Source organism: Lissotriton helveticus, chromosome 3_1 (genome assembly GCF_964261635.1).
Source record: "Lissotriton helveticus chromosome 3_1, aLisHel1.1, whole genome shotgun sequence".
NCBI lineage: Eukaryota > Metazoa > Chordata > Amphibia > Caudata > Salamandridae > Lissotriton > Lissotriton helveticus.
In genome coordinates, this window is record NC_136061.1 from 836,988,536 (window position 1) to 837,014,274 (window position 25,739).

Genomic DNA, 25,739 nt, shown 5'->3' on the forward strand with positions numbered 1-25,739 from the left:
ACCGGTACAGAAAGAAGGGTTCTGTGTGTTCTTCTGTTTCCCATGCATAAACGAAAACAATCATTGGCATAGCCAATAGGTCTCGCCTTTAGGATCTTATAAGTGTTTAGCCATGCAACAGTTGATGTTGTTGCACCAAGAATATTGTACTGCATAACTAAATACATATAAGGTTCCAAAGGCAAGACCCATTGGCTGTTTTTTTTCTGACAAACGTCGGCATTTTGAGGACTGCACAAAATACAGTTGTTCATACTGTTAAAAAAATTCGGTGGCTAGTGTAAAACCACATGCTGTCACTTTGATTGCTTTTACATTTTAGAAAGAAAGACTAATTTTTATGAGACCCAGTCTCTGTTTTGTTTCAATAAAAAATCTCTCCAAAACCGTCCTAATAATGGTTGGTCTTATGGCTTCCTTTCTCCGCCACCATCTTTCATGACCACCTCCTCGCTCAAAGCCCGCAGGCCATCTCACTACAGCAGAAATATTGGATCATCCACCAGATTTAGGGTTAGCCGCCCTGCACGCAGCATTCCAAAATCAGCACCTTCCAATGTCCCAGCTGAAATAAAAAACTGCAGTTTCTATAATCTCCGGTGGATATTCTTAAGCATGCACTAACTAAGGAATTTGCCCAAGGACCTAAGTGAAGACCACAGCTGTCGACTTTCAAAGCGTACGTTAAAATAAGACGTGTCTTACCCTTGGATGTCCAGCATGCACTTGGTGCCCACCATGCACGCTGGGTGCCAGAGTGAAAGGATGATGGTCCTCTGCTGTGACCTGGTTGCCATAGTGTTGCAGCTGCTGGCTCGTGCGTTTCTAGTGCAGCACGAGCCAACCACATGTGCTCGGACACTGGTGTTAGCAGTTAGTTCATGGGTGCCTCAGTAAGCCCCACTGAGGCGAAGCTTGCAAGAAAGGTGTTGGTGCCTGTCTTGGGGGTGTGACCCAAATCGTCATACCCAGCAAGAGAGCGAGAATTGCCCAACCCTTACATTTCTGCCCAAAATGCGAGAGCTTACTTCTTGAACAGTACGTGTCTGTGCAAAGGTCGATTCAGAACACGCATGCAGGCCGAACGGGAGTAGAAACTGAAATCATCAGCATCAACTGTTTAAAATGAGCCCACACCACAATTGCCACCATTAATGCGAGGATCGGGGGACATGCTTGGGTCATGGCAGCCCATCATGCTGTGAAAGCTAGCAGCCCCCATTTAGCAAGTCTATTTGGAACATGCCAAAGGTGGCATTGTCTAGCTAGCATGCTGTATGATTTGTGAGTTATATAATTTACCCAGTCTCCAACCCCATATTTACCTTCTTGTTTTCAGCCTTTTAATAGTACATCGCAAAATTGTGTTGATGCAAGGGAATCGCCAAACGGGCACGCGTTGCCATTGACAGCAATGCAAAGCGGGCACGTTTTGGGGCGAAAAAGCGATCCGATTACTAAAGGTCTCTCCTAACAGAGCATGTGCGCTGCATAGGCGAGACCTTGAAAAATCTGAGTGGCTATAGACCGCAGATCTCAAAAACAGGAAGAGCCTATTATTGCCCTGACAGTCAATGACGTTTTTGCTGTCTGCGTTCTATGCAGTTATTTTTCAAGTTGGTGTATTTGCAGAAGTCCAAAAACAGAAACACTCGGATCACTTATACATCAGCGCAGCACAAATATCAGGATCATGATAAAGTCCTTGATGTGTAACGGGATAACTTTAAAACGAAGACAAATGTTAAAAGTATGTGCACAACAGAGACACCAAAGCATAAAAGTTTTAACCCTAGTATTTTATTTTTTTTAAACTGAGAATAGTATGTAAAAGCGCAAGTAAGCAGCCCATGAAACCGAATAACTCTCTGTGTAGAAATCATAGGAAAAAGACATGAATACAAATAAAAAATCATGTATTATACAGTCTCTTTTGAACTGGATAGGAACTTTTAAAATTATGTTGGTGATGCACAAAGTTTTAAATTAAACCAAAGTATATAGAACAATGTATGTAAAATAGTACCTGAATAAAATGCAGATAAGAGGGTGAATTGTGCACAGAATGGCAGGGAATGACTTTTAAAAAAAAAGTGAGCAATAACGTAGGCAACTATTACAAAGGCTGTTTAAGGAAGCCAGCTGCTTATAGTGGATAACTGTTTCCCAAGAGATTGCTTACTGGTTTTGCAACACCAGCCTTCCAATAGAACACTAACAATAAAAAAAGCTCGATCTCCCCTTAAAAGGAAGCCCAAAACGAATACCTTACCAAAAGAAACCCAACACAAGATTGACTGCCACATGTAAAAGTGAAAAAAGGTGGATTGAAATCCATCTATAATTCATTCAATGGTTTAAAGTTAACTCAATTCGCAGGTCTCTAATGGTATCCGCTTCCCTCTGGAGAAATGCTAGGTTGTCCCAAGGACCATCTCTTAGAGGATCTTAAACATCTTGGCAATTGACCATATTTTTCTTAACCTATTGACAAGCATTCTGAACATCACTCTTAAAAAAAAAAAAAAAAAAAACATTTGGAGTTCCAAACTTTAAAGCAAATCCAAGCAGCCCGTTTTGTCCAACCATTACAGATGTATCCATATCACTTACCATACAGGATTAATCAGTCTACACACACAACCAAGTGAGGTACACATGAAATATTTCTCTGTGTCGAGCAGAGCCCAGTTTCAACAGAACAAAGTGCAGTAAATTGTGTTTTCTAATAAAACTAGTCCACCCCAGTGAACTATTTTATAGATTAATTCAAGAAGTTAGTTGTAGCGCTTTAGTGTTCCAAGAGTCTCCACGGAGCCCCGGAAGCACTACCACACTTTGTATCACCTAAATAAATGGACGGAGGTCGCACGGGCCGTCCGGTCCAACAGAGCATACCCAGTGCCTGTGTTCATTATTGTGCTCTCCCATCCCTGTGTCGAAGGCCTGATACTGCCCCAGTCCTGGACCCCGCTTACCAGTTGTTCCCACGAGAACAACCAAACCCCCTACACTGGCGACGAGGGTGGGATCCCGCCGTTCACCCAGACAGCGGAACAACTTCGGCCTCAGCCGGTCTGACGCAAGCGCGACGGTCGGTGGTGCCGGGATTTGCCCGCAGAAGAAACAGCACATCCCGGTAAGCAGCATATGCCAGAAGCTGCGTGGGGCACTAGTGGGAAGAAGCGCCTGGACCGCGAAAACTGCGGCGGTCGGAGAGCCGAACAGAAACGGCCCGACCGGCAGTTCCAGAAATGCGCGCATGCGCAGGAGAAGCCCAGCCCAGCCCAAAACGAGGCAGCGAGCGAGAGTAGCGCTCAAGACGGCCCAGAGACAGTGCCCAAGCACGAGGGCGCCCAACGAGTAAAGCACAGCATATGAGGCCACCCCAGCACAGACAACAAACACCAGCAAAGGCAAGAAACACACAGAACGGAAGAGCTTTACCCCAGACAAACAGGAGTCAAGAATTAACCAGCCAGGGGTCACGCACTGCAAGGCAGGTGGGAGCAGTCACAATAAACAAGCAGTGGCAAATGCAATAGAGGAAAGCAAAGAAGGCAGATCACACAGACGCGACAAGAAGCAAACAGGAAAGCACAATGTCCAACCAGCCAAATGCTGCGAGAGGAGGAGCACAGCAAGTTGCACCCCCAGCACCGTTAGTAGGACCCCCAGCACAACCATCAGCCCATTCAGCTCACTCGTAGATTCAAGATCTGCCGCCATTTAGTGAGTTAATTGATCCAGGAACAGCAGCGCCGAGATGGGCAATATGGTTAGGGCAACTCAACAATTATTTTACCGCCACCAGAGAAAAAGATGGTGAGGTCAAAAGATCATTACTCCTGCACTTTGGAGGAACAGAATTATACAAATTATTCAAGCACCTGCCAAATACAGGAGCAGATACCGATTATGACGCCGCCGTCCGAGCACTAAATGCGCACTTTAATCCTCAATTAAACCCACACTACGAACGTTTCAAATTTAGACAGTCGAGACAAAGGAAAGGAGAAACGATGGATGCGTTCTATGTGTGCCTGAGAGACCTCATAAGTACCTGCCCAGACGATGACCAGACGAAAGAAGTAACTGCGCAACTGATTCAAGGGTGTCTCAACAAACATTTGAGGACCCTGATACTGCGTCAACCCCGCATCACACTAGAAGAAATACTAATTCTTGCCCGGTCACACGAGCTATCAGATGCCCGGGCCACGGCGATGGAAGCTGCCCTCAATCCGCAGACAGACACCGGAGCCGTTGTGAAGAATGAGAGAGTATATGCGACCCGTACCGCCGGTCGAGGGGGACGAGGAAGATGGGCGACCAGAACACAACACCGAGCGCCATGTGGGTACTGCGGACTTGACTAACACAATCAAGATGGCTGCCCAGCACGAGGCAAGACCTGCTCCAAATGTGGGGTGCAGAACCATTTCGCGAGTGTGTGCAAAGGTGGTTTTCGCGGACAATACTTCTCAGGAAAGAAGACAAGTGCTGGTGCCGTCAGACAACTTTCCCTAGATGACACCCAGTCATTGCGATCTCCCAGAACGCAACAACGTCAACCACGGCTTGATGACCCCTCCACCGAGGAGGATGACGAATGCTACTATGTGTCATTTATCTGTGAGTTGAAGAGAAGGCAGAGACCGCAGCCCAAATGTCAGATACAGATTGACGGATCACCAGTGACCGGAGTCAATGACACAGGAGCCACCGTAAATGTGATGGGCATACAGCACTACAAGTCCCTAAAACCACGACCACAACTAGTGCCCTCCAAAGCTCGAATCCTGACGTATGGCAGCCAAGAGCCGCTTCCGCTATGAGGAAAGATGCTAGTGCAAGTCAAGGCGGAGGACCAGGAAGTAATGAGAACATTTCACGTAATCGACAAAGAAGCTGACCTGCTTGTTGGGAGCCACACTGCAGAAGACCTCAGACTCTTTGCTTTTGCCAATGCCGTAAAAGCTCTTCAAACAGAAGACATCTTGCGGATGTTCCCATCGCTGTTCAAGGGTCTTGGGACAATTAAAAGACTGACAGTAAAGCTCCACATCGACAACGCCATACAGCCTGTTGCGTTGAGGCACCGGAGAATTCCATTCCATCTCCGAGCGGCTGTAGAAAAAGAACTGGTCCAGCTAGAGGAACAAGGAGTCCTAGAGAAGGTGACAGGCCCGACCCCATGGGTGTCTCCCATGGTGACAGCAGAAAAACCCCGGCAGCCAGGAAAAATAAGGATCTGTATAGACATGAGGATGCCTAACCAAGCCATAAAGCGAGAAAGGCATCTCACAGCCACGGTAGATGACATTCGAACAGACCTCAATTGAGCCCAGTGGTTTTCAAAACTGGATCTGAATGCAGGGTACCACCAGCTAAAATTGGCAGAAGAAAGCCGATACATAACAACGTTCTCGACACATCTGGGCCTAAGGAGGTATAAGAGATTAAATTTTGGCATATCATCCGCTGCAGAAATATTTCAAAATACCATCAAGGAGATACTGTCAGGACTACAAGGGGTGCTAAATGCCAGTGATGAGATTCTAATACATGCCAAGACGAGCGAAGAACATCATCAAAGACTGAAGGCAATGCTTCAGAGGCTGGCCGAGCATGGAGTGACATTACACAAGAAAAAATCCATAGAGTTCTTTGGCTATGTGTTTGATTCCGAGGGAGTCAAAGTAGACCCCAGAAAGTCTCACGCCATCAGGCATGTTCCCACACCCACGACAGCATCGGAGGTGAGAAGTTTCCTTGGCATGGCCCAGTACTGTGCAAGATTCATCCCCAATCTGGCCACGATTGCTGAACCTCTGCAAAACTTGAAAAAAATGAGCACATGGACTAACACCGAGGAAGAAGCATTCAACCAAGTTAAGGCAACGCTATTCGACGGGACCACCATGGCATACTTCGATACAGCTAAACCTACCGAGATATTAGTGGACGCAAGCCCAGTTGGTCTTGGAGCTCTAATCACACAAGAGACGGAACCCGGAGTATGGGCTCCCCTGTCATTTGCAAGCAAAGCCCTCACTGCGACAGAATCTAGATACTCCCAAATAGAGAGAGAAGCCTTAGCTGTGAAATGGGCCTGTAATCATTTTCACCTATACATCACCGGGCACCCCTTTCGGATGGTAACTGACCACCAACCATTGATACCATTATTCAGAGGCACCGCTCCTCATCCTCCGCCTCGAATCGAACGATGGGCCATCCAAATACAACAATACCAAATGGAACTTGTGTACCGGCCAGGGGCGAAGAACCCTGCGGATTTTCTGTCGCGCCATCCCTCTACTGACGAGGTTCCCGAAACGGACCAGGAGGCGCAAACGGAAGAATTTGTGAACATGGTGTCTCAATGGGCTTGCCCTCGAGAGCTCACAGCTGATGTCATCGTGGCTCAATACGCCAATGATGCAGTTATTCAATGAGTCAAGGAAGCGATAAAGACAGGATCCTGAGAAGCCTTCCTGCGAAATGTCAGTGGATGGAATGAGGCGGACCGCCTACGACTAACCCAATTCTGGAAAATTCACAATGGGCTCCGCAGTGTGAACAATGGGCTCATACTGAGAGGGCCCCCGAGTGGTGAACCCGTTAGCCCTACGAGAGCAAGCAACAACCCTAGCTCATGAGGGGCACCAGGGAACCCCGAGAGCAAGCAACAACCCTAGCTCATGAGGGGCACCAGGGAGCCCGAAGAACGAAGGCCCGAATGCGTGAAAAGTTATGGTTCCCCAACCTCGAAGACTGCATCGACGCAGTAGTGCGGAACTGCCGAGCATGTCAGATAACCAGCACACCTGATGCCCCAGCTCCAGTTATCACAGAAGACCCGGCTCCATCTCCCTGGTCATGGGTCAGTTTAGATTTTGGCAGTTTCCCGGATGGAAGAATCACGGTGGTGCTAGTCGACAGCTACACCAAGTATCCAATGTAGATCTAGCATCATCAACCAGTTTCGCAAACATTCAACCGATCCTCAACAAGTCATTTGCCATGTTCGGCATTCCACTTGTGCTCAAAACAGACAATGGCCCTCCATTCCAAGGGAGTGAGTTCAGAGAATTCTTGCAGGGCCTGGGAGTGAAGCACCATCGGATCACGCCACAGTGGCCTCAGGCTAATGGAGAGGTGGAGAGATTTATGAGGACCATCAACAAGATTCTGCGAATAGCCACGGTGGAAGGAAAGGATCCGGAGGAAGCTCTCAAAGACTTCCTCAGAGAGTACAGGAGCACCCCACACACTATCACACAAAGATCTCCCTGGTCTTTAATGCTGGCCGGACCAAGAAGGGATCTACTCCCCATGGCAGAAAACTGGGTACCTGACCCATACGTGCCGGCAACTACCCAAGCGCGAAGAAGGAAAACCAATGACAGAGCAAGTCAGAAGAGGCGAGCTCGAGAGAGAGAGAGAGCTGATTCCCGGAGATTCAGTGCTTATTCGAACTCGGAGACCAGGAGGCAAGTTATGCACTCCATATGAGCCTGAACCTTGGGTAATTACGGAGACTAATGGCACAGCGATAACAGTGCATCGTAATGGAGAAGAAGTAACCAGAAATGCTTCGTGGTTCAAGCGCATACTATCCGCCCAAGAACACACGGAACCCTCTGTTGAAACCATGGTTAGAGTGGAGGCAGAAGATAGATCCGAAGATGTCGTACCTCACTCACCTATGAACACCTCAGTGACAACACCACCATCGCCACAGATGGACGATCAAGGACGCATTCCGTCAAGAGGAAAGTGGCATTACAACCTCAGGCCGAATCCAAGGCTGAATCAAAGACTGGCAGACTTTGCATGGTAATCGTTGAACTTATTTCTTCAAAACACCAAGTTGGGAAGGGATGTTGCGCTCTAGTGCTCCGAGGGTCTCCACGGAGCCCCGGAAGCACTACCACACTTTGTATCACCTTCTGGCCAGGCGTGGCCAGAAGGCTATAAATAAACGGACGGAGGTTGCACGGGACGTCCGGTCCAACAGAGCATACCCAGTGTCTGTGTTCATTATTGTGCTCCCCCATCCCTGTGTCGAAGGCCTGATACTGCCCCAGTCCTGGACCGCCGCTTACCAGTTGTTCCCACAAGAACAACCAAACCCCCTACATTAGTGTTTAGACAGGAAACCTGGAATTGACTGAAAGAGTAATAATCATTGAGGTATTTTAATCCTTTTAACAAGGTTAACTTGTCCTGTGATTGTAAATGTTAGCGTATTCTATGATCTGAATAGATTTTTTTAGCATGTGCTGTTTGGGTGATGGTGGGATATAATGCAGGTCCAACAATTTGCCAAGACTCATGTTAATTTGTAGACCAGTGAACAATTTAAATTACGCTAGAGTAATCTAGGAGCTTTCGGTAATTCCGCTGTACCCTGTGATGCGGCATTGCCGATAATTACGCAATTAATCTGACTCGCGTGGTTGAGAGTAATTTCATACCGCAAGAACATTTAACGAGTCAAGAAGCCACTCATGTTCGCTATTTATGTAATGCTGCATTTAGCATCCATTTCGGCTGCAAGGGTTCATTTTGCTCTAAGTAAATGGCACTAAATGCTGGTAGTAAACTGGGGGGGTGCTAGTTTAGCAAGCAGCTGCTCATGCAGGCTTTTCGTGTTCTGTTGCATTTAGCGTTATTTCTTACGGCAAAATGCATTCTTTAATCCATTTTAGTTTTGAAGGGGCATTTTTGCACTAATAGATGGCAATAAACACAGAATTACTCTGTGTAATTCAAGCATAATCTAATGGAATTCTTAGGTAACACTGAATTACGTGAGTTACACTCACCCCTATTAATTTGTATGCCCAAATATTTTGTTGTTTATTTGTCAAGTTTTATATAGCACATACATTACCTTTGAGGTTATTGAGTGCTTTCCAAATGGTCAGAAAAAAGAAACGGGAAGTGCAAAACAACATAATAATCCAGAACTGTACAGGATGCAGCTTCACCCAGGTGAAGGAAGACACCACCACAGGGGCGATGCTGACAAATCAACAAGCAAGATCATAATCTGAGAATAATAAACATGGGTATAGACACTGTACCATTTTGGGACCAGGAGAGTAGAATACATGGGTTCTAGGTCAGAAATTTGTTCAGAAATAACACTGAAGTCCTCAACTGCTGCATTTAACAAAACGTAGTCTGATTTCAGTGACCAGAGTTCAAAATTCTCGGGGCAATTCCTGAGAAGGCTCAGCTGTAGGTTTTCTTTTTATAACATTTGTGTGGTTTCAGCAATAAGGTTCTGGTGCTGCTAGAGGATCTACAACCTCCAGATAGCTCAAGTTTTTCGTGTGAGGTACCTCACAGGTGTTGAAGTGTTGAGCTTTATAGGCCATGCAGCCAATTTTTAGCTGTATTGTTACCTCATATGGTTTCCAGTTTAAAGATTTCAAATCAGGAGTGATATGGTTGTTTCTATTTTGAACCTGTGATGAGCCTTGCATCAGAGTTCAAATAGGCCCTTAGTAGAGCCCACTAGCATCTAGGGAGGCCACATAGGGTTGCACATCCATAGTCCAACATGGAAATCACTAGAACTTGAACAGCTTATTTGAAATCAAGAGGGAGGAAGGGTCTTGTTTTTCTTAAGCTGTTAATATGGGAGTTCGCTCCTTTGGTGGCTGTACTGATGAGCTCCTGCATGTTCAGGTTCTTGTCTAGCGCTATTCCCATTGATCTCTTGGAATCTATAATGTGTGGTAAACAGTTTAAGAGCTAGTGGTCGTTTCATACATTATTTGATATTGGGTGACAGTTTGGGTCGGGCGATTAGGAGGAATTCCATTTTTAAAGGTTTCATTTGAGGTGGTTGCAGGTCAGCCAGGTTTGGTTTTTTCTAGAGTTATGTTGAGTGACCTGATATCTTCTGGGGAGAAGATTTTCATGTACATTAGGGTGTCCTCTCCATGCATGTGAAAGTGGATGTTGGATAGTTTCAGAACTTCTGTTCAATGCTTGATGAGCAGGATAAAGAGAGTGGGAGAGGCTGTAGACCTCTAATGCGACCAGTGAGGAATTGGACAAGGACTGATTAACCCTGATTCTTGGATTATTTTACAGGGACATTAGTGTTAGTTTCTTAGCTCTACATGCATAATGTTAGAGTTCAGTCTTGAAGGAATAATTTAATGGGCTGAAATGACCGATGTGATTTCAGATTGACAGCTCCCTGTACATTGGTCTCCTTGGAGCCCAGAAGCAATGCTGCAGTCTTGTCATGGAGTCAGATCTTTCCTGTTCTCAAGGTGATCGCAAATCCATGACAAAGCATTTAATTAAATTCACGGTCATTTCAGAAAGTGTAATTCACCCTCAAAAAGTTTCTTTTATCCTCCCTGGCATACAAATTCCGACCACTGGTTCACTAGGTATGGAAACAGCAATTCTTTATCTGTGAACAATTGTTAAACCTTTATAACCAAAAGAAACTGCCTGCATCCCTCACATTGCTAGACTGTTATGTGGTATTGAATGCTGTACATCATGTGCTGTTGTGCAAGCAGTTTGAACAGTTGCTGGTTAGAGGGGAAAAGACCAGGGCCTGGATTCATTCTGTTTTGGAGGGCCGCCTCGTGAGATTCACCATAGTCCTTTTTTCTTCCGTTTCACGTATCTGAAGTGCTGTGCTCTTCAAGCACCCCCTATCCACTTTTGAAAGCCTACCTGGTTTTCCTTGCACAGATCATCTCAATGCATGATTCACAGTTTCAGATGTCTGAACATGATAATCTCATCCTGTGGATCTTGGGGATACTGTGCAGGATCAATGTTCCATTATTGATTGCGTAAAGGATGACAAAACGTCTTCTGCTTAAATGCTGAGAAGACAGACCTTCATTTAAGGCAAGGCTGACTCAACTCCACTTGGCTTTGCCAGGTCTGTATCTTTGAAACTTCCTCCTCAGCAGTAAAATTAGCTATGAATTCTACCATTCTATTTGACTGTAATCTTTGTTCGGCCACTAAGTCCTTGGCAATGAAAAATACCAATTTTTGCTGAAAATCGAAAACGTTGGTTTTGTCTGACCTTCACGTCATTCATGCAATCCATTCTGGCCTTTGTCTCAAGATTGTTCTACTGCTGTAATACATGTCTCCACCATCAAAATGTTCTGATGTGCTTCAGACAGGTTCATAAACCATGCTATTAGGTACATATTTGGTTTAAACAAGAGAACATGCTGCTGCTTTTCGATCTGTTAGGTTGGCCTCGCAAAGCAACTTGAAAATCTGAGTTGTGCCTATGTGGTGTGCAAAAATCATGCATCGGTTTCCCCCAACCCCCATGTATTCAGCGTCCGAGTGGTAACGAGGGCACTTTGGCAATGCCCGTGGGCCGGTGTCCGAGTTGCAGTGCCGGCTGCTTTTTTTGAGCAGCCTGGATGGCCAATTTGTGCTGTTTCTACATTGTTCAATGCCGCCAGCGGCAATGTGGGTGCCTAAGTGGCCTTTCTGAAGGTAGATGGGCATCCATTACCTCCCTTTCATCAGTCGCAGAGGTCTCGCTCCCTTTCCCTCGCTGGCCCTGCGCAGTAATATATGCATATTGAGCTGGGCAGGTGGCCAGAGCAAAAGTGGCCTCACTTGTTTTCATGTGTGTTTCCCCAGTGTAAACTAATCCATGCATTTTTTTTTAAACCCCTTTCTACCCCACCCCTTTTTTTTTTTTTAAATAAATTTTCGCCAAAGCAATGTTTTGCGAAAAGGCACTATGCAAATGCAGGCCACTTTTTTTAGCGTTCGCGGGCCGATTTTTAATTCCAATCCAACCCTGCATGTATTTATTGAATCAATTAGACATTCAGTAACATTCTGGGACCCTGGGGTTTGCTACAGAACATAATTTAATTATCCCCACAAGACGCATAGGTGTTGTTGGCAAAGTACCTAGTGTGGCAGGCTCAAGCGTATCGAATCAACTTTACAAGACTTAGTGGAAAAATTCAGCTTTTGGATGGTTTTGCTAGTGATTTTTATCTTTTTGGTATCTATTTTACCAGCGTTTGTAATTTGCATTTCTAGTTTATTTATCTTTAAGATTTTTAATCTGGCGCCTTGAAGCTGCATACTGTCTGGAATTGTAGCGATGTAACGAATACAATGAAGATATAAACTCGTCTGGCAAATCCTTTTCACCATCCAGACTCCTGTTCACCCTAGAATTATTCTCCACAAACCTTCATATGTCAAGAGATGTGAGAAATGGTTCTTGTTCAGATAAACACCTGCCAAGTTCATCTTTGGGAGAATCGACTTAAGCAGAAGTAACTGGAGTGAACTACTGAAGCAGCTGGTATTGGCACTAGATGCCATGGACAATGAAAGCCCAAACCATGCTTGATGCCCTTTCTACATTCTTTGACGAGGAGTCAGTTAGTGAGGACTAATGGACATAATGATTTTTCCTGACCCAGGCTTGCAATGGAAATCTAACTAACAAAGTAGCTATCTTGGTAGAAGACTGGTACTGCCCTCCTGCAATAGTCCATAGCTGTAGGGCAAGGTGCAAGAAGATGGAGATGAGGAAGAAAGCCATGGCTACCCCCTTTAGAAGGTACCACCAGACTTTATCAAAAGTCATCTTGTAAGGAGCATACCATTACATGGACATGGCACGGATTGACCGAGTGCGTTGATGGAGTAAGATAAAATGAAGGTTTTATACAATGACTTTCCTCACAGTTTCTTGTACAATGCCACTTTTTAGTCCCGGATGAAAACAAACATTTTGTTAAAAATATTTATATATATATATATATACACATCACGCTCCAAAAATCGCTACCAGGGCAATCTGCGCACTCTTGTTGACGGGTGCTGCTAGTATGGCGGTGTCCATACTTAAAATCAAAGCTCCTGTTTCAAAAGAAACGCCTCACTCGCGGGACACCCATCAGAAGTGCATTTATTTACAAGGAACGCGTTTTCGGCGTGCTGCCTTCATCAGCTTGTTACAAATGTTCGCACATTCTAACATGATGTTCGTTTTTAAAAACGAACATCCTGTTAGAATGTGCGAACATTTGTAACAAGCTTTAATATATATATACACATATACATACACAAGTTGAGTTTTGGCTCTGCTCCTTTAGATATGGACATGACTTGAGACCTTGTAATAGTATTTTTTAGCAGCCTAAAAGAGTATTTTCTTTTGTGTATACTGTCTGCTCTTTGGCAGCATCCTTGCATAAGTACATCCGTATCCCCACTATAGTCCCCAAATAACATATACATATGCAACATGGGGTGCCGAGGGGTGCAAATTCACTTCCTCTTTTATATGTGTATAGATACGCTCATGTGATGTCAGGCTACTTTTCACGAGCTTATCCATCTATCCTGGTCAAGCTGGAGTTGCCTCCATTAAGTTCTGGTTTTATCTGTGGATCCCTGTCCTTGATAATATGGGAGCAGACAGTGCTATGGCTGAGATTGAGGAGAGTAATCTTGTCAATAAGGGACTTTTTTGAGAGAGGCAAAGAAAGATTGGTTGCCCATCAAAGGAATGCATTCCCGTTAAATGGACCGCTAGCAGTGAAGGGTATGAAAGGAGCAGGCTGCTTTGACCAGAGAATGTAGCACTCTACCACTCTATTAGACCTGGCATCCTTGGCGTGGTGTTCCTTAACTCTTTGCCTTCAAACCTCCTGTTTTGCTGACTTCCTTTTTGGCTTGTCTCGGTACACTGTACACTTTACCACTGCTAATCAGAGTTACAGTGCTTATGCTCTCTCCCTAAAACATGGTAGAATTTGGTTTATTCTCAATGGGCATATTTTATTTACTTGTAAGACCCTAGTTAAGTGGTGCTACCTGTGCGTGTGAATGAAATGCTAATAGCTGGCCTGCAGCACTGAAGGTGCCATCCACTTGAGCAACCCTTTAAATAGCTCGGGCCTGCCATTGAAGGCTGTGTGCGCTGTTTAAAACTGCCATTTCAACCTTCCTTTTTAATAAATGTCCCACCTAACGTAGGTCCTGGACAGCACAGATGGCCGGGTGTGGTGTATTTAAAAAGTAGGACATGTACTTTTGTGTTTTTTTTTTTAATTTTTGTATTACATGTCAGGTAGTGAAACATTTGTTTCTCACTACTACAAGGCCGATCTCTTCCATAGTATGTATGTATATGTGTGTGCGTGTGTGTGTGTGTATATATGTGTGTATAGTATAATATATATATATATATATATATATATATATATATATATATATATATATATATATAATATACTATTCTGTAGCCAAATGGGAACAGGTAACCAGTTCATGTTTGGCGTCTTTGGAATTATATTGAAAAATCCTATTTAGGGCAAAGTCTGTTTTCAAATTACAATGTTTAAAATTTTACTTTTGAGACTTGGCATTTTCCTGTCTTACCTATTTAGTTCCTGCAGCCTGTCTCTGGGTCACATGACTGGGTGTAGTTGGCAGTTGGACTTTGTGTATTCCTCCTAGACAGCCCCACACAATAGAGAGTTTAGGTGTGCCTAGATGGGCCATCACTATCCGGATGGGTAGACCGAGCTCGGCAGAGCCCTATTTACACCTGAATAGACTGTTTCCTGTCTCCACACAAAGGGCTGCATACACACTTTAGTTAGTCTAGACCCAGGGCAGGGAAGGCAGAGAACCTGTGCACTTCAGAAGGGAAACCTCTAAGAAGCTTCTCCTACTTCAAAGTAGGGACCTGGTATAAATATTGGACACCAACTCTTCAGTACATCTCAAGTCCTGTGGACTCTGCCAGGAAGAAGGACTGCTCTGCTGTTGAAAGGATTGCCACTTTGAATGACTGCTGGCCGCTTGCCTGGGTGAGAAGGATTGGACCTGCATCTGTTGAACCTAGGACTAGTGACTCCAAGGGCTAGTTGGCTGGCCTCTTGACTAGAGCCTCGGGGACAGAAGGCTCCAACAACCTTAAACCCAGAACCTTGACTCTGCCATCTGAGAGTCCTGCCCACCCAAATGATGCCAACGTAGTATTGAACCCCTGGAAGTGAGCCTGAGAGTGATGTACCAAGCTCAGCTCTGGTCCCCATTGGAATAGTTTGAAGTTACCCGAAGCCCAGCAAATCTTCACTGCACACCTGCCAGCTTCATCGGAAGTGATGAAAAGCCACGCCACATATCTTCATTGGAACCAACGCCTGATGACACGAAGCCTTGCAAAGCAATGCAGCGCAGAATGCACACCAGGATTAAGGCTTTGTTCAGCATGCCTTACTTGGACCCTGTAGCTGGTCCACACTCAGTCGCACACGGCCATCACTTGTGACTTTGTCCTATTCCAGCACCACCAGTTAGCAGCGAGTGGAACTTTGGGCTTTTTGGCACTAATTTCAGTAAAATCTTTAAAATTGCTTATTTGGTTCTCCTTATGGGATCTTTGTTGTTTTGGTCATGGTTTATATACAAATGTTTGCTCTATTTTTTTCTAAATTGGTGTGGGTTTATTTCTTGTGTTTTTACTTTCTTACTGTTTGAAATGCTGCATAAATACTTTACACATTGCCTCTAACTTAACGTTGACTATTCTATGCCAAGCAACCAGAAGGTTGAGCACAAGTTAATTTGGGGTTTGCTTGTGCCGCAACCTTACGAGGATTGTGGTTGCTGTTTGAGTAGGGCTTGCCCCCCACCCCCTACACCTCCCCAACCAATAACACAATTTCTCTGACACCCCTTTTCCAACTGTATTCTATGTTAACAGTAGGAAAATGTAGAACTGACAGGGAGTGGGTAAATTGTGCCGTAAGTTTAGGCAGGTGATTACTAGTGTTTTACTAATTTACTAGTGTTTTACTAATTTACATATCTGAACAAAAGTGTAGAAGAAAGTAGGTTCCGGGCAGTTTAAGAAAGAAGCAAAAATGGATCTAGACAAGAGTGGCAATGATGTCTGCATGTGACATATTCCAGGCAAAACTAATGAATTACATTTTTGTTGTCTACTACAAAGTGGATAAAAGCAGACCCTAGGGCCCTGACATTAACAGAAAACGGAATGGCATTTCTGGGCAGTAAGCAGGACCTAGATGGCCGTGACATTGAGTATGAATAATCCAGTATTGCACAGCACATAATCTTGTGGCTCATGTGATGTAGTCCACTAGTGGACATATAGTAAACCGAACATTGCGCAATGGAACTTACAGCTGTTTTTTACTCCATTTTAATTAATTTCCTCCATGTTTCAGAACACTTAGACTCATTTCTCTCCATGTTAGAGCATAAAATATTTTCTGCCAGTCTCCTACAAGCAAAAGTCATGCACACATTTGTGTTACGTGAAATGGTGGTAACTGAGCACATTGCTTAACTCTAAATATGGCTATTGTACAATATTGCACTTCTGTAGTGTGCTTGACCACGGTTAGTGTTCCAACAGCTTAAATGCATGTTTTTAGTCAACAGAAGACCTGTTATGGACTCAATTGCAAAAAGAAGAAATGATTGACAGAATGCTGAACAATGTCAAACATTCATCCCAAGTACAGAGATTTGGGTCTAAATGCATTGTTTTGCTTCCCATGCCGTTCCAGGTTCGACCCAGCCATATACAAATCAGTCTTGACCCTGTTCCCCATGGAAACAGTCAGGTTTGAACTGCCAGGCCAGGCCAGGTCCTCCCTGGGCCAGAAATGAGCATCCTAGGACCGGTTTCATGTATCACCCCTCATCGGCCAAGCTAGCTTGACTACAGTGGCAGGACGATCAGGGACATGCATCTGGGCATACCCATCCCACTTAGGGCGACAAATGCACAAAAAACATATAATGGACAGTGTGCTGATCCGTGTCAAACATTCACCCCAATACAGTGATCTGGGTCTACTGATATATGCTTTTATATGGATTCTCTTGGCAGAATTTCAGAGTCCCCATATAAGTGCAAGGAAATTATGCACAACCCAGTGAGGGGAAGGGAGTGATCAAGACAAGTCCACTTCCTGGGTTGGATATGGTGAGGAACGGATGGATTTGTGTTGCCTTTCAGTGGCGGTGCGTCCATTGGGGCTTTGGGGCGTTGCCTCACCCTCAGCAAGAAAGTTTAACTTCACCGGCGCGTCCTGACTCTAAATCGGCTGGCCGGAGTCGGAGGACGCGTCGCTGAAGGTGGTGGGGCAGCACTTGGTGACTGACAGCAGTAGCGCAGCAGCTGGGCAGGCCAAGTGTGCATGTTCAGGTTTAGGCTTGTCATATTTCTGAGCAGCTCGAACATGCGCACAAGTATTAGCCTGCAGTGCTGCTGCGCCAGCTGCACATTAGGAGAGGGAGCGGGGGCTGCTACTGGCCAGTGGCCGCAGCCCCCGGTCTCCTATGAGTGGGGACAGGCCATGCCTGAGCCAATCATGGCACTGCTGGAGCAGCGTCTGGATTGGCTGAGAGTGGTTGCCACCAGCCAATGGCCACTCAGGAAGGCTCCAACTCGGAACCCGGCCCAGGAGCACACCGCAGAGGCGGCGCAGAACCGGCAGTCAGGTACGTTTTTTTTCTTATTTTTTTTTTTAAACTTTATTTTTAAACCTCCCAACCTCCCCCTTCCCCCCTCCCCCCAACACAGCCAGACCAACAGGCCCATTCCGGTGAGAGGCAAGAGCTGTGAGCTTTCGGAATCCTGCGGGGCACGGGGTGTGGTGTATGTGCATGGAGGGACTGGGGTGGCATGAAGGGTTGATTTAAAAAGTATGGATATCTTTATGTGGCATATTTTTGTGTCGGATTGCTCTCTATGCCTGTGGTTGGGGGGAATTACCCTCGCTCCAGCCTCCAGCTTGCTATTGCTCCCGCTCTCTCCCCGTGCACAAAAAGCTGATTTTAATAGTTGTGATTAGTTTTGATGTAACGTTTCCGTGGGCCATTTCTGCAAATGTGGATGGAGTGTTTCTTTGCCAGAAGAGGGAAAAGCAGATGATGATAATTATAAGGCTTGCCGGTCTCCCCCTCACTTGCTTTATCATCTGGGCCTGTTCAGTCACATAATAAACCCAGGTTTCCCATGTAGCAAGAGTTCCCGTGTTCACATTGCACAGTAATGCCGGTCTGTAGTCGTGGTAGCCTATCCAACTCTCTCCAGTTTTTATCGAAGCGGGGTTAAGAAGATCTGAGCCTTAAGCAGCTAGTGGAGATCAGGGGCAGCAGTCCATACAATATAGTAGAGCCACTGATGCATTGGGTCCCAGCCAGCTCCGCTCTTAGCCCCCATACCACAGCACTGGTTCCAGCATTGATAGCTTTGCCACTGCTGGTCACGTTTACTGATGTTTCAGTTCATGCGCTGCTTCCTGTACCCAGACATTTTTTCAGGTATTTTTGTCACATTTACATGACATTTCTGTGTATTGCATAATTGGGTTGTGCATTGTCTGGGTGATTTAAGTTAATTCTTCCTTGTTAGGTGCTTTTGCTGTCCTATCTTCTACGTTTTTTGGACTTTCGATTTGTACTTTTTTGGGTTCTGTCAGTTTTGTTTTGCGTTTGGAAGTTTTTTATGTGTTCTCTAGTGCCAGACTATATTAGCGTGTTACTATTTGATGGATAGTCCTTTGCATTATGTTGCTTTTTCACACTGTATTTTTCTGCCTACTCTGAATTTCTTATGTAAATGCTACTTTTACTGATACTCGTTTACACATTGTATTTTGCTTTCTTTTTTCAGTGTAGGCTGAACCTATTCTGTCCAGTTTACACAAACATCTTTTTGCTAAGTAAGTCCACATAATGTTATTAAACCTGCAAAACCCTGAATCGTGTTAAGAATAGTTAGAAATATAGTAGGTTTATAAAAGCAGTGTAATAGGCAAGTCTCAAGTAGCATGTGTAACTTGATGCTACCTAAACAGCCCTTTAAAACTTAGTAGAAAACATACATTTCGACCCTAGCTTTTACTTTCCCCCTCTTGAGCACCAATCCATTGCTACTTATATTTACCCCAATGTATTTACCAATGCTATTGTTATGGTTTGAATCTTATCAACTGTTGCAACATTAATAAAGGAGCCTTTCTTTAAAAAAGTTTGACTTTATACACAAATAAGTTACTTAAATAAATGTGAATATTGTCTAGAAATTCAAATTTCCACAAAGCAAGTTACATTATTATAAAGGGAAGCATGATATGTGTGGTGAAACTTTGAACGTTGAAATCCAAGATAAATAGATAATTTAAGCAGCCGCGCTGTTCGGTAAACCTTAGTAGCATTGCGGATTCAGTTTGTGTAGGGAAAGGTAATTTCTAAAGCATTATTTAACTGACTTAAAAGGACTTCCCATGAAGTCTCATTTGTATCAGAATCGAGCACAACTCGCGAGTAAATCCAACCTATTATAATGCATTTATAATGCATGGTGGAATGCTTATAGGGTCTCTTGTTTTGTAAGTAGCCTACCGTAAGTAATGTGATTGGTAGCACATCTATAGTTAGAAGGCTAAATGTCATGAATACCCCATGACCCAGAAACAAGACCGTTTCAGACCTTCTTGTGAATTTAAAAATGCCAGCTGCATGACTCTTAATTTAGTGTTCAGTTCTTTCTATGGGGAATTTAAAGTTATTTTATTTAAAATAAAATTTTCCGAAAATGTTTGCACTCGAGGCTTAGCGCTAACAACTGATTTAAAGTAAACAGTTATCCACTGCCTCTGCCCCCATCATGCCAAAGTTTAAAGGAAAAACATTATCCCAACAGGTATGAATAGAAAGACAATTTATATTGCATGCACAGGGCATTACAACGGTCAGAGAAAGGAGACACTTATTCACAAGATTTTGAAGTCAAAAGATGATCTTTAGTTTCTTAATATTCAAATCATATAAAGATAAATTCATGCCACAAGGAATATGTACAGCACGTGAATAGAGAATTCAAATGACAACCAATAAAACTTGGTGCTCAATATGTACAAGTGAAAAGTGGCGACGCAAGTGAAAATAGGTGAACAGCGATAAACGGCGCAAAGTGAGCAAGGTGATATATATATACAGTGACTAGCTCAACAAGTGACCAGCATTCAAACGACTTTATGTAATACACATCGCAGTTTTTTAGTTGGAGTCACAGCGGAATGCGCCTGTAATTTGCACTGTGGAGTCGACAACGTTTCGGTCCTTATTGAATGCGGACCATCATCAGGACTGGGTTGTCTCGTTTAGAGTGCTGTAGGCAGGAAGGATTGAAATCCTCATCCGAGGATCTGGCAGGGAGTAATCTTTGCCTCTAGGTACTTAATCTTCTACACCGGTCACAGGAGACAAACTTCGTGGACCGTGAAGCTCGGTGGACCGGGGGACCAGATAAATCAAAAGAGCCGGTCACGTAGTGAATACGCGTCGACAGCCAGCCAAGGGTCAGGAAGCCAACAGGTAGCATCTGAATCACAACTAGGATCAAACACTGGATCAGTAAACGAGACAACCTAGTCCTGATGATGGTCCGCATTCAATAAGGACCGAAATGTCGTCGACTCCACAGCGCAAATTACAGGCGCATTCCGCTGTGACTCCAACTAAAAAACTGCGATGTGTATTACATAAAGTCGTTTGAATGCTGGTCACTTGTTGAGCTAGTCACTGTATATATATCACCTTGCTCACTTTGCGCCGTTTATCGCTGTTCACCTATTTTCACTTGCGTCGCCACTTTTCACTTGTACATATTGAGCACCAAGTTTTATTGGTTGTCATTTGAATTCTCTATTCACGTGCTGCACATATTCCTTGTGGCATGAATTTATCTTTATATGATTTGAATATTAAGAAACTAAAGATCATCTTTTGACTTCAAAATCTTGTGAATAAGTGTCTCCTTTCTCTGACCGTTGTAATGCCCTGTGCATGCAATATAAATTGTCTTTCTATTCATACCTGTTGGGATAATGTTTTTCCTTTAAACTTTTGAACCCCAATCCCGATTGGTTTATGGGTCACACTCCTGTTCTTACCTACAAAACCCCATCATGCCAAAAGCACAATAAGAAATATTGTTGTCTCTAGATTACATTTGTATACTTTTACTTATGTAAATGTAGTACTCCATTTAGAATTGGCAAGAAGTTTCCATTTGAACTGATGCCAGCCACCCTTTAGCACTAAATAAACGTGCCACGAGCAGAAAAAATCATTAAGTCTGAAACCATGCGCTATATTACTTGGAAAAGATTCCTCTCCCTGCTCTGTGGCAAACCAACACAGATGTTCCAGTATAAATACCACAACTACTGAAAGGGAACAGCATTTCATTGAGTGGTAGATAGTAGTCTCAATGTGAAAGATCTAACTTGACCTTTCAGCAGAGATGATGAAACTTCTCCGACCTGCACAGCTTCTGAAAGATGGCTGAGGGCATCACTGAACAATTTACAGATAAGTGTTTTCCTTAAGTTCTCACGTCTAACAGTTTACCTCTGCTTCCATAGAGGTTATCTTTGATTCAAATTAGTTCAGCAATCAGTAGCCCTGCAAACCTCTTAATACTGCTTGGCAACCCAGAAATTCTCTGAAATAATTTGAGTTTTCTTTTATGAATGCTTAGAAGAACTGAATTTTTAGTCCATTTAGCACAGAAATAGTGCTGAAAATCGCACCAAAAAATGCCAATTATTAAAAAATGTCTTGACTGAGGGAGAACCCCCCACAAACCTCCCTTATTGCTGTTTGGCTCGCTGGCTGCGCTCGCATACGTTGATTCGTTTTGCTTATGCCTCACCAGTTTCAAATTCCACCAGCCGCGCCTGTTGGCTTTTAATATTTCTTGCTAATTCTGTTCCTTTTACGCATTTGAAACGGACTTGTGCTTTTCTAAAATATGCTTATGGTGACATGGCATAATGTGTTCGTCTGTATCTCTTTCTGTTTATATAACTCCATAAAAAAGGATTTCTTTAAAAAAAGAGTGCTGGGGAATTAGAATAACACTCGCCATTCCAGGAGTCTGAGCTGAAGTTTCAAAATGACTGAAGAATTAAAAAAATTGGATCGATCGCCATCGATCAATGGGTGTTGATATCCAGATAAAGAGGGTTTGTGCATGACTACTATAACTGTGAAAACCTAACGAAAACAAATTGAGCATACGGCGGGCCGAAAATTTTGCCTCGTGGAACTGATCACATTGAAGCATACGTTTTTTCCTCACTTGCGTAAATAAAAGACGTCATAAACTTATCTTGGTAGAAGCCCACATATCGCAATGACGCACTAATCCTAAACCGCCTCGCTCCTGATACTGTTTATGTAATTTTTCAGACCAGCAATTGAGAAAATCATGCACAGCTACTTGAAGCCGCCATATACTGGTAGGCAATATAATGGATGATATAAATGTTCTTGTGATATTTCACAAAACAATACTTGATTTTACTCTGAGTACAGAACATACGAAAGACAAAAGCTCACCCTTCCTTGAAGATCTCACAATTACACTACAAGAGATGTCCAAAGTGTTGAATAATAACTTTAGGAGAGCATACAAACATGAACTTCATGGTCCTGATATTATGTACAGCTTTCAAAATATTAACATAGCATAGGTGAAGCAGCCCTCTATGGAAGAAGAAAAATTTGATTTAATGGGACTATTTTCCATTTAAAACCAATAGTCTCTTATCCAAGAGATATTCTTCTTATGATATTAAGACTGTTTAAGTGTAAACTTGTATAATGAGAACTAATGTTAGTGAAAGCGTGTTATGATGCATTTCTTTTTTCTCCTTAAATTGGGATGTTTAAAACATTAAACATGTTCTACAATATGGTGGGATATAATATAATCAAATGATGATAAAATAATTAATCCGTTTCCACTACAAGTAGGTCCCTTTTAGCGCATTGTGAAAAGATTACTGACCAGTTTTTGTGTGAAGTACCCATACAAGAGTTTATGCACAATATGGATCTATATGACTACAATGGTGATAGGTTGTCTTGTAGCAAGTGGATACTCATGGCATGGCTTAGTCCACATCATTGCGGTAAGAGTAAGCTTATTGCAGACAAGTTTTGTTTTTTATTAACCAAATTTTATTGATTGTCAAGGTTAGGAACACACAGTGAAACAATTCTACATTCCTATGTCATAAACACAAAACCAGATGGCACACATCCGGATCCCACATCACGCCCGTGACATTACCACCACCTGCCCCAATCTTGCCATGTTTCTGAGGGCATCCTCGGCAGACACATTTAACAAGGATTTATTGTATACACAAGACGTGCAGCGTGAGGATTTCTGGATTTCAGCATGTCCCGTTGATCTTGCATACTGAGGCTTAAACAGAAATCTAAGCATCCTATGTACTGGGTCCAAGACTTCAATAGAGTTATGAACTGGGAAAATATCATGGCTGCCACTTGCCCTATGTCAAATGACATGCCTTCATCACAGTGTTGGGTAAATTAAAGCCCGTTATGCCTTAATGGTTCTCAAACAAGATTATCCTTTGTTCTAGAAAGTCCACAGGCTTCACCGTCATGTATTTGGCTCCAACACCCAAGCAGCACCTGTACAGAAACTTCCACTGCAAGTAACTTCTGATTCCTCTTAGATTCTAGACTTTCTCTGACAGTCAAAGTAATGAAGTGGTGAAAGGAATGAGGTATCGATTAGGTCTGCTCTGGATAACTTTTCCTCTACTCCAATTGATTATCACATTGTTTTAAGGGTTTTAATCTTCCCTTGTTTGGGATACTGTATACCACCTACACCGTTGGAAAAAAATGCCTCCAGAGGTTTCAAAATTAGCAGCAAATTTATGTTTTAACTAGGGGTGGGTGGAATTTTTATTCTGCCAGCGTAAGTGGAGGAATTTAGTAATTCCGAGTTACCCATGTGCGTTGGAATTACTAGTAAATTCTGCCAGCGGAACTGATCTGCACTCTAATTGTTTTTTTAAATGGGGTTGGAAGAGAGAGCAGTCCCTCGCTTTTTAAAACCACTGCAGATTAAACTTTAATCTGCAGTGATTTGAACATAAAGGGACTGTTCCCTCTTCCAGCCCTGTTTAAACTAATGCAGTAAAGCGCATACCCCTCAGTGCCCCTCATTATGTATGTGAGGGAACCGAGGAGTATTCACTGGAGTGGATTCCCCTCTCTGTCCTTGCATGCGTATCTAAGGTTGCCGAGGGATATGCACTACAGTGCAGCGCATCCCCCTTGGTGCATTTACCCAAGTATGTAAGGGTACTGAGGGATATGAGCTGCAGTGCATTAATCCTTGGTGCCCTTACATACGTATTGGTGCCCACTCTGCCCCTTTGCAGAATTCAACTGAATCTTGCAGAATTTTAATGTAATTCCACAGAATGACAATTCCGCCCACCCTTAATTTGACTCTTTTGAAAATGTGACTATGGAATTAACTTTTGACATGTTAACATTTTCTGGAGTTCTGACCTCTGCAAATGTTGTTGATGGATTTAAACAGGATCTACCACATACTCTGCCATACATGCCAATCTCAGGGAACCGTCCTAATGCACTGGATCCCTGCGCACTTGCACAGAAGTTTGGGTATGAGGAACAGGAGTGAATGATGTGGGTCCCTCCAAGTCCTAAGGTATAACCTTCTACTACAGGACATATTCCTATCATAAACGGTGTCATGTTAAATCTGGAACTTTTATAGGAAGTCAACCAGATTTGCAACTCCTATATAGTTGGATCTGAAAAGTCTTGTGGTGAAATTCCTGTTGATTATGTAAACGTTTTAGGAATATGAAATATATTGTGCCCGACCTTAGTAAAAGCCCTTTCTGCATTCGGGTTTGTCAAGGAGGACTAAACAGATTTTGGAATGCATTGTCTCGGTGTGAACTCGGGGTAATTAGATTTTATGTAATTATGTGACATTTTGGCAGAATGCAAAACTTTCATTATGCTCTGTATTTTAGAACAAAATGCATCTGTGTCCACTTTGGATGCAACAATGCATTTAACACTAAAATAATTACACAAAAGCACAATGAACAACAATCACTCTTGTGCTTTGTCATTCATGTTGTCCTGTGCGCTTGTGACTAATTTCTACTGCAAACTGTGCCTTCACTGTAAAGTTTTACTGCGAACGGCATGTGTGTAAGTGATGTGGTTATATTTGTTAGAGCACTGTGAAATTAGCAAAATTACGCAGTAATGACACAAATTTCGGCCAGTCCTAGTAACATTGTATTAAGAATGTCCAGATGGCACTGGAAGACATAAGCTAGATTCTTTTGGCTTTCTTGCTTGATATTTGCTGTCCAGCTTGAATTCATTACTTCCCTTGACCAAACCATAATTACAGTACCCTTCCGGCTGCTACTTTTCAGTTAACAGACCTTTACATCTTGCTTTCTTGTCACATTTGCTGAGCATTCAAAGACCGTGGACAAATGTCAGGCTCTGTCTTCCGAGGGGGCTTTTGGACTACAAAATGAGAGAATTTGTGTGACTATTATGCTGCCTACAGGGAGTAATTCTGAAGTGAGATGGAAACAACTATTTTAATACCATCAAAACAATATAATACAATAGATGATTTCCACACATTATCGTTTGTGCGCTGTATACGTTTATCAGTAAAACCTGTAGATTTGTCCAAATGTAATTATCATTTCAATTGAAGATGTGTTGTCTCTAATGGCATTGTGCTACCACACCATGCATACTCCACTTTACCTCACTCCACTGTG

At 43.4% G+C, this 25,739-nt stretch overlaps 1 protein-coding gene across 5 annotated transcripts in view; it reads left to right on the forward strand.

The window, feature by feature from the left end:
- The window catches only part of LOC144823006 (gap junction alpha-4 protein-like), a 144,757-nt gene that overhangs the window by 56,251 nt on the left and 62,767 nt on the right, over positions 1-25,739 (forward strand). For 2 of the 5 annotated variants that reach the window (XM_078681114.1, XM_078681115.1), the window contains one exon: positions 24,494-24,625. The exons of the other annotated variants lie outside the window; for them this stretch is intronic. The gene's annotated coding sequence lies outside the window, so the exon portion shown is untranslated. The remainder of the gene's footprint in view (positions 1-24,493; positions 24,626-25,739) is intronic. 5 annotated transcript variants of the gene reach the window in all.